This window comes from Elephas maximus, chromosome 20 (assembly GCF_024166365.1).
Source record: "Elephas maximus indicus isolate mEleMax1 chromosome 20, mEleMax1 primary haplotype, whole genome shotgun sequence".
NCBI lineage: Eukaryota > Metazoa > Chordata > Mammalia > Proboscidea > Elephantidae > Elephas > Elephas maximus.
In genome coordinates this window covers 52,437,668-52,454,808 of record NC_064838.1, presented here as the reverse complement: position 1 = coordinate 52,454,808, position 17,141 = coordinate 52,437,668, and the positions used below count along the sequence as shown (strand labels likewise).

The 17,141-nt window shown below is 40.9% G+C and overlaps 1 protein-coding gene across 1 annotated transcript in view; it reads left to right on the top strand.

The window, feature by feature from the left end:
• Positions 1-1,163: 1,163 nt before the first annotated feature.
• MAP4 (microtubule associated protein 4) overlaps positions 1,164-17,141 on the top strand; it is a 209,036-nt gene continuing 193,058 nt past the window's right edge. Inside the window, 1 exon segment of the mRNA XM_049863132.1 lies at positions 1,164-1,272. The gene's annotated coding sequence lies outside the window, so the exon portion shown is untranslated.

Below are 17,141 nucleotides of genomic sequence, written 5' to 3'. Positions count from 1 at the left end.
GGATCTGAACTGCCAACCTTTAGGGTAGCAGCTGTAGCACTTAACCACTACACCACCAGTGTTTCCATATATTACCTCTATGTCATCCTAACAGTGACTCCATGAGAGGTTGGTGACTGTATTCTTTCATTTTTATAACTAACGCAACTTAACTTCGCCAAGTTACACTGCTAGAAAGTAGCAGAGCTGGGGTTCAAACCCAGGGCTTTCATCAAATCCCAGTGTTCTTTCTGCTAACCAGCATACTATAGAGATTAAGTGTGTGGCCCCAACGCTTGGCTTGGGCACATGAGGTGAATTACTCAGGTTTTATTTCCTCATCTGTAAAAGGAATGAAGACATTAGTACCAATCTTAGAGGACTGATGTGATGATTAAATGTGCTGTCACATACTTAAAAGTGTATAAACAATAGGAGTTAACTGTTTCTGTTCGTTCTGGACCAGCGCTAACCAAGAAATTTAATATGAACCACATACATAATTTTAAGTTTTCTAGTAGCCACACTTCAAATATGCCCAACATACTATCATTTCAATATTTAATCAATATAAAAATTACGAATATTTTATATATACATATTTTCACTAAGTCTTGGAAATCCAGGGTGTATTCTACACCTAAAGCACGTCTCAACTTGCATCAGCCACAGGTGCCCCGTGGCTGTGCAGCCCTGGAGAAGCTCCCTCGTCGTGTCCTCTCGTCCCCCTGCCGAGTTCCTCCCGGCGACCAGCTGGCTCGCGCCCCCGGCCCCGCCCCGGTTACGTCACAGTCCGCAGGCCCCAGTCCGCCAAGGAGACCCGGCCTGGGCCGCACGGGCCCCGACCCTGCCCGCTCCAGACAGCCAAGTTCTAAAAGGAAGCGACAACCATCACATAATCGCGGATGAGGCAGGTCTGTCCGCTGCCTGCCTTCGCATTTGCTTGCCGGAGTCCGCAGCCCCCATGCGCACCTCACCCTCAACGGCCCGTCGCTCGCGCGGCTTCTATGGCGAGGTCGTGGCGGCGGGGCCGGCGCCCATTGGTCGGCCCGGTCTTCTGCCCGCCCCCTCGCTGCGCTTACTGGCCAGAGCGGCAGCGCCCTCTGGGTAGGCGGAGGCGGCGCCCCTCCCTCGCGCCGGCCCTCAAGAGGGCGACGAGGAAGCGGCCACCTCCCTGCGCCCCGCCCCTCGGGCTCGCTCGCTGGCTCCGGGCTCTTTCCGACTGCTCCTAGCTCTTCACCATTCCTCCCGGCCCATTCCCGGCTCCCTCCGGCTCCGGCTTGGCGGCGGCGGGTGAGTGCAGCCGCAGGCGGGGCCTTATGAGAGCGGCGACCTCCCCTCTGTCGGGGGGCTGCCCGAGCCTTGCCCCACTGCCGCCCGGGACCCCACAGGGCCCACCCGAGGCGGGGAAGGGCGGTGGCCGTCGGCCTGCAGGGTGCGGGGGCGGTCGGGTCGGGGGCCTGCGGACGTGACCTTTGGAGTCCTCAGGGCGCGAACTGGGGAGGCCACGGGGCAAGGCGTGTGGAGAGGTCGGGCTTCGCGGGCTTGGGGTGGGGGGGCTGAGCGGCGTGCCTTGAGCTCCGGATGGGGCTGAGCCGGGGTGGCGGGGCAGGAGTCGGGTGCGTCGGGGATTCTGAGGGCCTGGGTGGGGCTCAGTGATGTAGAGGAGCTCCGAAGACGTTTGTTAGGCTTTAGGTGGGCCAGTTCGGAAGGGGCTACGACAAGCCTTAGAGATTGTCCAGTCAGGGCTTATGGGTGGGGCCGAGGGGTGGTCTGGGAACCGACCGGAGCCTGGGCTCTCCTCGCGTGCTTCGTTGGGCCCTGGCGCTGTTCGGGGATTAAGTGTGTGTTTGGCTGCGGGGGTGAGATGGGTTCGCTTTGAGGGTGGGGCTGGGGCACAGGGACTAGGAGGGGCAGTTGGAAACGTTATCTAGAGCGGAGTTTGCTGCCCAGAACAGAGATTGCGGTTTAGCACATGGGGCAGGTTCTTCGCTGGTGTGTTGCCTGAGCTCCATCTTAGTGGAGGGAGGGAGTCACAGTTTTGTTCCTTGGAGGAGTGTTTTGGGGCTTTGCTTCTATCCAGAAACGTCAGTAAATGCATTTGCTGTTCTGGGGCGGAGGCAGTGATTACCCTCAGGTTTGGTTTTAGAACTCAAGACTGGGTGTGAGACGCGTGCTCCTCCGGAAGGTTAGTGTTACCCAGCTTTCTCCTGGAAACCCCCTTTTCTCCTTTGCTTCCCCTGGTTCGGTGGCCGTATTACTCCCCAGTGCGTCTCGATTCTCTCTGGCTGCGGGGCCTTCCCGTGCTTCTTGCTGTGTGTGTGCCTGTCTCCCGCCCATTTCCCTGCTGCTGTGCTTTTGGCAACTGCCTCTGCTCTTTCCCAGGGATGGTTGTGGCATTGCATCAGGGGATTTTTGTGCTTGTAATTTGCTCACTCAGCCCAGGAAGAGGGAGAATAATATGCTGCAGAGATGGGAGGGGGGTGCCGTCAGCTTGGCTGGGCAGACAGCAAAATGGGTGTGGTGAGGGAATACAGCTGCTCTAGGCCTATAGGGTAACACTGCCCAGTCATCAGCTCAAAGAGATTCAAAGAGCAGCAGCAGCAGCAGCTATTTTTATAAATGAGTCCTGAATCCAAGCTGAGCGCATGGATTTAGAGTGAACAGTTGTCATGCTCTAACTATTATAGGCTGGGTGTTTGGTAGACAACACTAGAGTTGCTAAGCAAGAGACTCTTCTGCACTGTGCAGAGAGTACCTTACTTCCAACTTTTTAACTTTGCTTTTCTCAACACTCAGGAGCCCTGGTTGTGTAGTGGTTAAGGACTCAGCTGCTAACCAGTAGGTCGGCAGTTTGAATCCATCAGCCGCTCCTTGGAAACCCTATGGGGCAGTTTTCTCTGTCCTGTACGGTCACTATGAGTCCAAATTGACTCAGTGGCAATGGGTTTGATTTTGTTCGGTTTCTCAGCTCTCTAGAATGGGACATCTCCCTTTGGGGATATCTTTTAAATTCATGTGGCTTGATGGTTCATACTACTTCTTTTCCCATCAAATGTTTTTACCTCAATTATAACTCTTTCGGATTTAGTTTAAAAATAATAAGGCTATCACTTTTTGAGCAGATGAGGAAACTGAGAGGAAGAAGAGGGCATACAGATAGTTAAATGGCAAGATTTACATTCAAAGGTCTCTCTAATCCCAATACAATAGTTCAAAAACTTGAAATTTTTAGTTCATAGAAGGATGATTCATGCTCTTGAGAATTTATTCATGCAAATTATATTCACCAAAGACTGATAAACCAGATACCAGTTTATTTACGTCGAAAGTATTAAGTGCCACGGACAGGATTGAGTTTAATTATCCACTGTCCAAGACACCCCCGTTGTTTCTGGACAGCCTGATCAGTAATAAGAAGGCAGTTGATCATAGAATTGAAGTTCTGGGTGTTCTTAAGGTATGTTTTCAACAAGTTAAGGGAGCCTGCTGAGTTGCCCTTCTTTCTTTGTAGGAATACACATACTAATGTTGGACAGTGTTGGGGAATGTTTTAATATATTTTTCCACTCTCACTTGGTTTTTAAAGTCATCTATTTTTTATTAATTTGTCATTTCAGCATATTTTGCCAGTTAGTATTCCCAAATTTATAAATAAGTTTACATTGCGTATTAAGAAGTCATTTTCCATTGCTTCCTGACAGTGAGGAAACCCACTGCCATCAAGCAGATTCCGACTCATAGCGACCCTATAGGACAGGGTAGAGCTGCCCCATAGAGTTTCCAAGGAGTGCGTGGTGGATTCAAACTGCCAACCTTCTGGTTAGCAGCCATCGCACTTAACCACTACGCAACCAGAGTTTCGACAGTGAGGAAGGCACCTGAATTTTCTTGTGTCTAAGCTGTGATTGATGACAACTAACAACAACAAAGGAGATTGAGTGGTGTGGTGGCTTAGCTCTGACCTGCTAACTGAAAGGCTGGCTGCTAACTGAATGGTTAGAGGTTCAAACTCATCAGCTGCTCTGCGGGGGAAGAGATGTGATAATCTACTCCTGGGAAGATTACAGCACTGGAAACCCTATGGGCAGTTCTGCTGTGTCCTCTGGGGTTGCTATGAGTAGGAATGGACCAGGTGGCAATTAGTTGGGTTAGCAACAATAAGGTGGCTTATCTTTAGTGAGAGAGTTGGTTCTTCCTGATCTCAGTGTCTCGTTCTTATTCCTGATCTTGTTTCTGAATTTGGTGATCCATCCTTTGGCTCTGTATTCTTTTGCTGTTGACACGTCAAATTTTTGTCATGGCTTCTTTTTCTTAAACATTAAGCAGGAGTAGTTGGTGTATAGGTTTTATTTTTCTTTGAAAAACAAGAAATTGTGAGAGAAACATTTTGAGCCAGTGGAAGCCATCTTGGTGGTTCATTTGATTTGGTCAATTTGAAAAGGAACCCAAGTAAATATTACTGATTCACTTTGTCCTTCTGTGATGGATTGAATTGTGTCTCCCAAAAATATGTTTTGGAAATCCTAACCCCTCTATCTGTGGATATAATCCAATTTGGAAATAGGGTTTTATTTGTTATGTTAATGAGACTTTATCAGTGCAGGGTATGTCTTAAATCAATCACTTTTTTTCTTTCTGTTGCAAATACACACAACAGAACATACACCCATTCAAGAATTTTTACAGTGATTGACATACTTCATATTCATGTCACCATTCTATCTCTGCCCATATTGTTTTACCACAGTTAACATAGACTTTTTGCCCCTTAAAGTTATCATCTGTGTTTTAGAGTTACTGTTGTCCATTTAATCTTGTAGATAATCCTTTAAAAAAGCACAGTGCTCAAGGCGAGCATTCTTTACTAAGTGAGCTAAATTGTTGTTTAGTTTAAAGATGACTTCATGGGATAGTTTTTGTTCAAAGCTTAAATGTTGCTTCCAGGCAGTAGATTAGGAGGTCCCTCCAGTTTCAATGTTTTCAGTAAATCTGGTTTCCAGTAAGAATTGAAGTTCTGTTCCAGATTTTTCCCTCATTTTGATCAAGGTCCAACTATTGGGTTCTTGATCAAAATGTTCAGTAAAGGTAGACGGTTACCATCCATTTCTTCTGGTCTGATTAAGCCTATCGCTTTTGAGAAAAAAAAAAAAAGAAAAACTTATTGCCCTCGAGTCGGTAGCGACCCTGTAGGACAGAGAATTGCCCCATAGTTTCCAAGGAGCACTGGTAGATTTGAACTGCTCACCTTTGAATTAGCAGCTGTAGCACTTAACCATTATGCCACCAGGGTTTCCAGCTTTTGGGATATAAAAGGAGCATATTAGGCACAGAAGCAAGGAAACAGTTGGGGAAAGATAGATGCCATGCCACATGAAGATCTCCAGGGAACTGAGGAATAGAAGGTGAAAAGAGACAAGGACCCTCCCCTAAAGCTGATGGAAAGGCTTCCCCTAGAGCTGGTGCCCTGAATTTGGACTTCTGACCTCCCAAACTGTGAGGAAGTAAGTTTTCGTTCCTTAAAGCCATCCACTTGTGGTATTTCTGTTATAGCCATACTAGATAATTGAGACACCTTCTAAATGGCACTTTAAAAACCGGGTTACTATGGACTTATTGCTGGGGGTTGAGAACAGGGTCAAGAACAGGGGATAAAGCAAACTCATAGATGTGAGGGGTCATACTTGTCTACCTTCTTAGCTCTCTAGGCTGATCTCTCAACACAGACATTATGGTGAACTGTTTTTGAACATCATTAAAATTTTTGAAGCTTGAAAGTCAGCCGAGTTTACTTTTGTGATTCTTTATAGTTAAATTAATCTGCTCACCATAAAAATCAATCTTATTTGTATGTATTTTGGTTTTTTAAAAAATTTATTACACTTCTTCACTCACTTGCTAATTTTTTTTTAAAGAAAAATGCAGTTGCAATAAAACCTTTAATTTTAAAATAATTTTAAATCTACATAAGGGTTATAAAGGTAGAGCAGAGTTTCTGTGGACCCTTCTTCCATCTTCCCTTAATGTTAACATTATATAACCATGATACAGTTATCAAAATTAAGACATCAACATTAGGACAGTGCTGTTAACTAAATTATAGACTTTCTCCTGATTTCCCCGGTTGTTCCACTGGTGTCCTTTTTTTCTATTCCAGGATCCAATCCAGGACACACCACATTGCATTTAGATGTCATGTCTCCTTAGTTTCCTTCAGTCTGTAACAGTTTCTCAGTTTCTCCTTGCCCTTCTCTCCTTAACATTTTTGAAGAGTAATGGACAGGTGTTTGTAGTAATGTCCCTCAATTTGGGTTTGTCAGACCTTTTCTCATGATTAGCCTGAGGTTATGGATTTTGGGGAAGAGTACCATAGAGATGGTATGCCCTTCTTTCTGGTCATGTATTAGAGTACCTGATAACAACATGACTCATTACCAATATTAACTTTGATTAATTTGATCAAGGTGGTGTCTGCCTGTTTTCTCCACTGTAAAGTGATTATTTTTCCTTTTCCTTACTATGTTAGCTGTTAGAAAACCAGTCAGCAAGACAAGCCTACACACAAGGGCAAGGGAATTAAGCTCTACCTACTGGAGGGAAGAGTATCAAAGAATTCGTGGACATTTTTTAAGACCACCACAGTAATTAATGAATATTTTGGGGGAGATACTTTGAGGCTGTGCAAATATCCAGTTTCTCCTTAAAGCTTCATCTAATTTTAGCATTTATCAACGCATTTTGCCCTCAGGACTTATTATTCCTTCTACTTTTATAATTTAGAATTCTTCCGTAAGGAAGATTTGTTACCCCGCCTTCCCATTTATTTTTTTAATAATTTATTTATATCACTACGGACTCAGATTTTTTTTTCCTTTGCATTACAGTCCAATGCTATATTTCTTAAATTGTTTCAGCTTTAGCCATTGGGCGTTCTTTTAGGTTGGCTCTTATATCCTTTTGACATGGCTCCCACCCCCCCACCCCTTTTTTTTGAGGCCTTTCTTACTCCAGGGCATTATAAGATGGTTCAGTCTCTGTCTTCCCTGTCCGAACCCTAGAAATAGCCATCTCTTCAAGGAGCACTGGTTCCTTTTATTGGAGAAAATAATTTAGTAACCAAGACTAGGTTTCTAAATGAGCTGGGACCGAAACCCGTTGCTGTCAATTCGACTCTAACTCATAGGACCCTATAGGACAGAGTAGAACTGCCCCACAGGGTTTCCAAGGAGCAGCTGGTAGATTCAAACTGCTGACCTTGTGGTTAGCAGCTTAGCTCTTAACCACTGCACCACCAGGGCTCCTCTCAGGGGACAGAGCTGGGAAACATATGTATGTATACTGACCCATGTATATGGACATACCTGTTTATTTCTGTATCTGTCTATAAATATAAATATGAGTTCATAGTGCTATTTCTGACTTTAATCCAGCACCAAAGGTTCCATTCTAGCATTCCCTTCCTTGATTATTTGTAATATCTTTCTGACAGTGACAGACTTGGCTCTTATTATAGATTTACTTATTTGTTCAACGCTAATATATGTATAAAGTAGGAAAAGGTAATTTTAATTGTTACATCGAGCAAACTTCCAAAGCATTTTGCAGTTGTTAATTAATTTAAATTGTACTCCTCTAAGATTGGCATTTTAAATGACTATTTTTCAGCCCAAGTGGAAAGGTGAAATCATTTGCTACTGGTCAAACAGGAAGTGAGTGACTGTAGCTGGAATTGATGACCTGTTCTTACTCTCAGTGCTGTGCTCCATCTCTAGGATAGTTCTCTTTTCATTATCAGGTATCTTGACCTACAAGTTAGCCTTCTTCCCTTCTTGGTGGGATTGCTTTTTTTTTTTTAAATTGAAATGTTCCCAGTTTTTAGCTGTTTTTTACCTTCAGCAGTATTGAGAACAAGAAAAATTCCTTTTCTGGTTTCTTCCTACTTGTAGAAGCATACAGTTGGAAGAGATGTTAAACGTAATCTAGTTGAGTTTTTCAAAGATAATCTAGTCCAGTTTTTCGCAGGATACAAGTGATTCCTCCAACCCTGCTCAAGTATTCCCCAAGATAGGGATTTCACAGCTGGGCAGCTACCCATTCCGGGTTTGCAAATTTGTCCCTTTAGAAACACTTCCTTGACAGTGATCTCAGAGCTGCCTTCCTGCAGCTTCTATTAGTTGTTCTAGTTTTGTTATCTGTGGTTATCCCCTGTAGCTCCAGTCTCCACTTTATAGCTGTTCAATGACAGTTATTATGTCCCATTTAAGTCTTTTCTTTCCTAGACTAAACAGTTTCTTTCTTTGCCACCCCCCCATGAAATATGCTTTCGAAACCTTTTCCTAGCTTGGACATCGTCCCGTGGATGTGATACAGTTGGTCAGTTGGGCATCTCAAATTGAATAAACATTTCAAGATACAGTCTGATCCAGAGCCTGTATTAAAAAAAACAAACCCATTGCCGTCGAGTCAATTCTGACTCATAGTGACCCTATAGAACAGAGTAGAGCTGCCCCATAGGGTTTCCAAGGAGCGCCTGCTGGATTTGAACCGCTGACCTTTTGGTTAGCAGCTATAGCTCTTAACCACTACACCACCAGGGTTCTCTACACTGTATTATGCTCTGGAAATGAAGTGATTAAGGAATTCAACATGATCCCTGCCCTTGGCAAGCTTACTGTTTAGTTTCTATTGGTGCTGCTTTAGAATAAGGTTGTGTTTTTTTTTTTCCCTTTTAATATCCACTTCTCAATGTTAGTTTATAGTTGTAGTGAAGTCATCTCGGTCTTTTTCTCCAAAATTGCTAGTAAACCAGGTCTTCATCCTCGGTTGATTAGTTTTCTGAACCTAGCCCCTATTTTCTTTGCTAATTTCTGTTCATTGTTCCAAAGTAGACATTTGAATCCTGATTCCATTACCCTATTGTGCCTTTGTTATCCTTCCTACTTCTGTAACTTTGATGCTTGTTATGAATCTAATTGTGTCCCCCCAAAGAATAATGCATTCTAAATCCTAATCACTATGCCTGTGGTTATAATCCCATTTGGGAATGGGTTGTCTCTGAGGCAGGATTAGTGTAGTGTAGGGTGTGCTTTGAGTCAATCTCTTACAAGATATAAAAAGAGCAGATTAGGACAAGCAAGCAGAGAGGGGAAGAGAGATGCCAAGTCACATGAAGATGCCCAGGAGCAGCAAAGCTCAAAGAGACAAGGACCTTCTTCCAGGGCCAACAGAGAGAGAAAGCCTTCCCCTAGACCGAGCACCCTGAATTGGGACCTCTAGCGTCCTAAACTGTGAGAAAATAAATTTTTGTTTGCTAAGCCACCCACTTGTGGTGTTTCTCCTATAGTAACACTAGATAACTAAGATATATTCTTTCTATATTTTTTACTTCAGTGGTTTAATACTCAGGTAGGGAGTTCCAAGATTAGATCCTAGTAATATATACTTAGAGACAAAACTCCATGCTTTGGGTTTTTTGTAAATATTTTCTCCTTACTTCTGAATTGTTGTTACTTTAGGAGGTATTTCCCAAAGAGATCTTGGTTCTGATTTTCTGCTATAGTTTGAGTACAAAATTGTGATGAAAATATTTTACATCTTAAAATACTGAAGCATGAGGCATAGTTAGATTTTTTTTTTTTAATGGTTGGTTAAAGTTAGATTATATAATTTTTTTTTTTAATGATAAAGTACAGGTAGTTTCTGACTTATGAGTGGTCATTATAGTGGCTACTTTATTTATTTATAAAATGAAATCCTTGACAACTTCAGTATTTTCTCTGTTTATTATGATGTTGCTTATTGGTCCAGTTGTGAGGATTTTTGTTTTCTTTATGTTGAGGTGTAGTCCACACTGAAGGGTGTAGCCTTTGATCTTCATCACTAAGTGCTTCAAGTCCGCTTAGCTTTTAGCAAGCAAGGTTGTGTCATCTGTATACTGCAGGTTAATGAATCTTCCTCCAATCCTAATGCCGTATTCTTCATATAGTCCAGTTTCTTGGTTTATTCGCTCAGCATACATATTGAATAAGTATGGTGAAAGGATAAAACCATTACGCACACCTTTCCTGATTTTAAACTACACAGTATCCCCTTGTTCTGTTCAAATGGCTGCCTTTGGGTCTATGTACAGGTTCTGCTGAGCACAATTAAGTGTTTTGGAATTCCAGTTCTCTGCAACATTATCCATAATTTATTGTGATCCACACAGTTAAATGTCTTTGCATAGTCGATAAAACACAGGTAAACATCTTTCTGGTATCCTCTGCTTTTAGCCAAGATCCCTCTGACATCAGCAGTGGTATCCCTCGTTCCACATCCTTTTCTGAATCCGGCTTGAATTTCTGGCAGTTCTCTGTTGATGTACTGCTGCAACTGTTTTGAATTATCTTCGGCACAGTTTTACTTGTGTGTGGTATTGATATTGTTCGATAATTTCCAGGGAAAAGAATGCAGTTGCTGGGTCATATGGTAACTCTGCGTTTAACTTTTTTGAGGAACTGCCATACGGTTTTTCAAAGTGGCTGCATCATTTTATGTTCCCTTGAAGCAGTATATACCTGTTGCTGTTGAGTCGATTCAGACTCATAGCGACCTTACAGGATGGAGTAGAACCGTCCCAGAGGGTTTCCAAGGAGCATCTGTTGGATTCAAACTGCCAGCCTTTTGGTTAGCATCTGAATGCTTAACCACTGTGCCACCAGGGCTCCATAGGCAGTATATGAGGGTTCCAATTTCAGTTCTAGTCAACACTTGCTATTATCTGTCTTTTTGATTAAAATCATCCTAGTGGGTATGATGGAGTCGTGGTTGCGCAGTGGTTAAGAGCTTGGCTGCTAACCAAAAGGTCAGCAGTTTGAATCCACCAGCCGCTCCTTGGAAACCCTCCTTATGGGGCCGTTGTACTCTGTCCTCTAGGGTTACCCTGAGTCAGAATCAACTTGGCGGCAACAGGTTTTTTTTTTTAAGTTGGTATGAAGTGGTATTTTATTGTGGTTTTGATTTGCATTTCCCTGATGACTAATGTGCTTCTTGGCCATTTGTATGTATCTTCTTTGGAGAAATACCTATTCAGATCCTTTGCCCATTTTAAAATTAGGTCGTTTGTCTTTTTATTATTGAGTTGTAAGAGTATTTTATATATTATAGATACAAGTTTCTTATCCTATATGTGACTTGCAGATATTTTCTCCCATCTGTAGCTTATCTTTTCACTTTCTTGATAGTGTCCTTTGAAACAAGTCTTTACTTTTGATGACGTCCAATTTATCTACTTTTTCCTTGGTTGCTTGTGCATTAGCTGTCATTTCTAAGAAGCCATTGTCTAATCCAGTATTACGAAGATTTATGCCCAAGTTTTTTCCTAAGAGTTTTATAGTTTTAGCTGTTACATTTAGGTCCTTGATCCTTTTTGAGTTAAGTTTTGTATATGGTGTGAAGTAGGAGTCCACATTAATTTTTTTTTGCATGTGGGTATCCAGTTGTCCCAGCACCATTTATCGAAGACACTATTTTTCTCTTGACTCGTCTTGGCACCCGTGTTGGAAATCCGTTGTCTTAATTAGCTAGTGCTGCTGTAAAACAAATACCACAAATGGGTGGCTTTAAAGAAGGTAAATTTATTTTTTCACAATTCTGGGGGCTAAAAGTCCAAATCAGAGTCTTGGCTGTGTTGATTCCTTCTTTGTTGGTAACCCTGGCATTCCCTGGTTCTTGGTGATCCTCACATGGCATCTGTGTTCCCATTGTGTACCTGCCTCTATGTCTAATCTGCCTGTTTTCTAATTCAGAAGTGATTAGGTTTAGGACACATTCTACTTGGTTATGGCCTCATCAACATAGCAAATAACCTGATTCCCAAACAGGATTACATCCACAGTAATAGGGGGTTAGGATTCCAATACATATTTTGGGGGGGACACAATTCAGTCTATAACATCAGTTGACCATAGATGTATGGGTTTGTTTCTGGGCTTTCTATTCCACTGATCTACATGTCTGTCCTCATGCCAGCACCACACTGTTTTGATTACTGTAGCTCTATAGTGAGTTTTGAAATGGGAAATTGTGAGTTCTTCAACTTCATTCTTTTTAATTGTTTTGACTATCTAGGTCCTATATGTCCATATGAATTTTTTGGATGAGATTGTCAATTTTTGCAGAAAAAGTAGTTGGAATTTTGGTAGGAATTGCATTGAATCTGTAGATCAATTTGAGGAATATTGGCATCTTAACAATACTGTCTCCCAATCCAAGCATTACAACGATTGTGAGGATGGCACAGGACTGGGTGGTGTTTCATTCTGTCGTACATAGGGTCACTATGAGTCGGAACTGACTTGATGGCACCTAACAACAACCACAAATCCGTGAAGATGGGATGTAGGTCTTTAATATTTTCCAACAGTGTTTTGTAGTTTTTAGTGTACAAGTCATACACTTCTTTGGTTAAATTTATTTCCAAGCATTTTATTCTTTCTGCTACTATTGTAGATGAAATTGTTTTCTTAATTTTCATGTTTTGATTGCTAGTGTATAGAAATACAACTGCTTTTTATATATTGATCTGGTACCCTACAACCTTTTAAACACTTGCTTATTAGCTGTAATAATTTTTTTGTGAATTTCATAGGATTTTCACTTTTTTTTTAATTACTGATTTATACATGTTTTTCCACTGTATTGAGGCCCTGTTGAAGTGAGGACTGAATTTTGTAGTTCGTTTTTCTTTCCTTACTGCCAAATAAACGTACGCTCAATTAATACTGGGTTAAAGGTGCCATTGTAGTGGAGTTTAGTGTAGCATAATGCCACTAATGTCTTGGAAAATGGCACAGAAGGGAAATGCAGAAGTATTTTAAGTATAAAATGTTTACTGGATCCAGGAAAGGCAATTATTCTCACTCCTGTCCCTGCCTCTCTGTATCCCTTACCCCTAATAATCCTATGTATCTGCAACTCAGAATACTAATCATAAAACGTCTGTGTGTTAGAACAGGAACCTTAAGCTGATTTTGTATTTTATTTTTCTAAGGAAATGTGTTCTGTTTATGTTCACAAAATAGTTCTTTCATGAACCTAGGAGTACTTGTGGTATTGTGATTGGCTAATTTTGTTAATTCTGTACTCAAATTTTTTCTTGGGTAGATTGCAAGCTGCGCTCATTTTCTTTTTCCTCTTAGCTACTAAATCATGGAGAGGTGAGAGTAACATTTGCTTTCGAAGGGCAGGATCTGACCTGTTCTTTTGTCATTTTCTGCCTGCCTGTAATTACCATATATGAAAAATACTTTTTGAAAGCATCCAGTTCTTTAAAGAGGAGAAGACGAGAGAAGTCACAGTTTCCTTTTAATCAGGGATTTGAAATGATTTCATAACATCCAGTTCTTTAAAGAGGAGAAGACTAGAGAATTCACAGTTTCCTTTTAATCAGGGATTTGAAATGATTTCATAAAGAATAGATTCTCTGTAATAGTTTGGCCATTCTAAAGGAGGTGGTGAATAATACAGGTAAAGTGTGAGAATCTCTGAAAAATGCTACGTATTTTTTTCCTACCTCCCCATGGTACTGTGTGTACATCTTGTTCATTCCAACTGCTGCGCAGTGTCCTGGGGGTGCCGCCACCCCATTTTACTTAGCTTCACACTGATAGTGGACACCTAGATGAGGCAACAATTTTGTAACTCTGTTAACTATTTTTTTCTGGCATTTAGTTCCATATTCCTAAACAATATGTTTATTCTGCTGCTGTTTCTTATTTTCTTCAATTGTAGATATTATCTGTTGGCTTCCAACAATGGAAGTAAGGATTTAGCTTTTTAAATTTTTTTATTGTGCTTCAAGCAAAAGTTTCCAGTTCAAGTTAGCTTCTCATACAAAAACTTACACACACATTATTATGTGACCCTAGTTGCTCTCCCTATAATGGGACAGCAAACTCCTCCTTTCTATCCTGTATTTCCCGTGTCCATTCAACCAGCTCCCGTCCCCTTGTGCCTTCTCATTTTACCTCTGGACAGGAGCTGCCCATGAAAAATACTACGTATTATAAAGAATTCAGTTCCATCAGCAGTCCAGGCAACTATGGTGGCTAGGTCAAAGTAGAAACTTCTGGAAGTAGCTACAGGCTGCATGGCTATGTGGTTGAGCAAATCAAAGATAATTGAGTCTTCTCTAATCCATTTCTCAGCACCAGTAGATAAATATAAGGTATGAGATAGACCTGTATTATTCAGTCTATCCTATTTAATTAAACCGAAAGATATAATCAGGTAGTTCCCATACCTAACTTTGCCTGCTCATAGGGAAACACCGCAGGTCATTATTTGAAGTCCAAATTTCTCAAACTTCTGTAGTTGCGTTGGCCTATCATTGTGAATTTGATTTCATAGTATTAATTCTTATGTCCCTTGTTCTTCTGTTTTAGAAAATTTGAAATGCATTACAGAAGTTGAGAGATTAATATTAAGCAGTGCCTTCCCAAGTTCCCAACACTTCTCTTCAATCATTATTAATCCATGGCCAATTTTCATTCATCTGTGTTTCTACCTACTTCCTTACCTACCTTTCTTGACTTTATTATTTTGAAACAAATCCAAGATACCAGTTCATTGGTTAATATTTCAGGATGTATCACTGAAAGATAGGATTTATCTTTTAAATATAATCACAGTACTAGTGAAGAACCTCAAAATTTGACAAATTCTCTGTTAATGTTCAAATTTTCCTCATCTCATAAACGTTTTTTACAACTGGTCCATAAAGGGGATCCTAACAAGGTCTTCATTTGGTTGATATGTTTCTTAAGTCTCTTTTAACAGAATCTCCTGCTCTCTTTTTTTCCTTGCAATTCACGTATTGAAAAAACTGGGTCATTTGTCCTGTAAAGCTTTTCATATGCTGGATTTTGCTGCTTGCCTCTCAGTGATGGTATGTAACATGTTTCTTGCTCCCCATATATTTTTTGTAAACCGGTAGAGCTAGAAATTTAATTTTTTTTTTTTTTTGCAGGATGTCTCCCTGGTGGCGCAGTGGTTAAGAGCTCAACTGCTAACCAAAAAGTTGGCAGTTCGAATCCACCAGCTGCTCCTTGGAAACCCCGTGGGGCAGTTCTGCTCTATCCTATAGGGCTGCTAGTTCCTTGGAAGCCCGATGGGGCAGTTTTCTTTACAGGGTCGCTATGAGTTGGAATTGACTCGACAGCAACGGGTTTAATGGCTAATGTGGAGCCCTGGTGGCACAGTGGTTCGGAGTTTGGTTGGCAACCAAAGGGTGACAGTTCGAATCCTTCAGCCGCTCCTTGGAAACTCTATGGGGCAGTTTTACTCTGTCCTGTAGAGTTGCTATGAGTTGGAATCGACTTGATGGCGTTGGCTTTGGTTTGGTTTTCTTCCTAATTATTACTTTCCATTCTTAGGAAATCATTAAATGTCCTGGAGTTCATAAGAGAATGTTCATTTAAGCATGTGAATAATGAGATAGGCAGCTCTTTTACAGTATTAATATCAATCTGTTACAGCATTTTGGGTCTGATGAAGACTGATTTCTACCAATTTCAGACTTTTTGGCAACGTAGACTTGAAGAACGTTGCTGTGCTCTCTTATGTTTCAGTTGTGATACCCAGACTGAGGGAAGAAAAAAACAAAACAGATGAAGCAGTCCAGCTTCATCTGGAATCCTTTCAGACAGAGGGTGCTGATCTGTACAGTAGCAATCTCCAGACGTACTAACAGGTTGGTGTTGAATCGATGCCGACTCATGGCAATCCCATGTGTGTTAGAGTACAACTGTGCTCCCTAAGATTTTCTTTCAGTGGCTGATTTTTTGGAAGTAGATCGCCAGGCCTTTCTTTTGAGCTGCCACTGGGTGGACTCAAACTGTCAACCTTTTTCTTAGAAGCCGAGTGCATTAACCATTTATACCCAGGGACTGTAAAAAGTGATAGCGAACGTGAGATTAGAAATGCTACATGTGTTTTCCTTAAAGATCACATGTGCGTCTTTTCTAAATTATCTTTTATTGTAAAAGAAATACTTGTCTATTGAAGAAAATGGAAAATGTAGGAAAGTATCAAGACAAAAATACTTGAGAACTTACATCCAAGAGATAACCATGTTCATAATTTGGCATTATTTCCTTTTAGTCTTTTTCGTCTGTTCTGTTTGTGTACATTTTTACTTAGATGTTCATGCTAATAATTTTCTGTATTGCTTTTTAAAAATTTAAGACAGCATAATTTCACATGTTGTTGAAAGCTATTTGTAAAGATAATCTTTAATGGCTCCATAACATTGCATTAAATAGGTTTTGATTTACTTAGTCTTTCCCTGTTTTATGAAAAAGGTTGTTTTTCATTTTTGGCTATTTATACGTTAGACTTTATATTTCAGATTTTCATTATGATAGATTCTTTTTTTGAATAATAGGTTTATTGAGATATAATTTACATACCATAAAATTCACTCCTTTTTAGCATTTTCACAAAATTGTGCAACCATCACCACTATCTAATTTTTGAACATTTTCATTACTCCAAAAGACACTCTGTATCCATTAATAGTCATTCCTGTCCCCCTGGACCCTGGCAACCGCTAAATCTCTTTCTCTATGAATTTGCCTATTCTGGACATTTTGTATAAATAGAATTATATAATATTTGGCTTTTTGTGTCTCATTTCTTTCACTTAGCATAATGTTTTCAAGGGTCGTCCATGTCGTACCATTTATCAATACTGCATTTGTTTTTATGGCTGAATATAATCTAGTATATGGATAGATCACATTGTGTTTGTATATTCATCAGTTGATGGGCATTTTGGTTGTTACTACTTTCTATTATGAATAATGCTGCTGTAAACATTCATGTACAAGTTTTTATGTGGTTATAAGTTGTCATTTCCCTTGGGTATATATACTTAGGAGTGGAATTATTGGGCCCTTGTGGTAACTCTCAAGTCCCTAGATGGCTTAAATGGTTTGCGTTTGACTGCTAACCTAAAGGTTGGCAGTTTGAACCCACCCAGTGGTACTGTGAAAGATAGTCTTGTTGATCTGCTTCCGTTAACACTGTAGCTAAGAAAACCCTACACAACAGTTCTGCTCTGTAACATATGAGCTCCCCACGAGATGGTATATACTTAACGGACACAACAGTAGCAACATGGT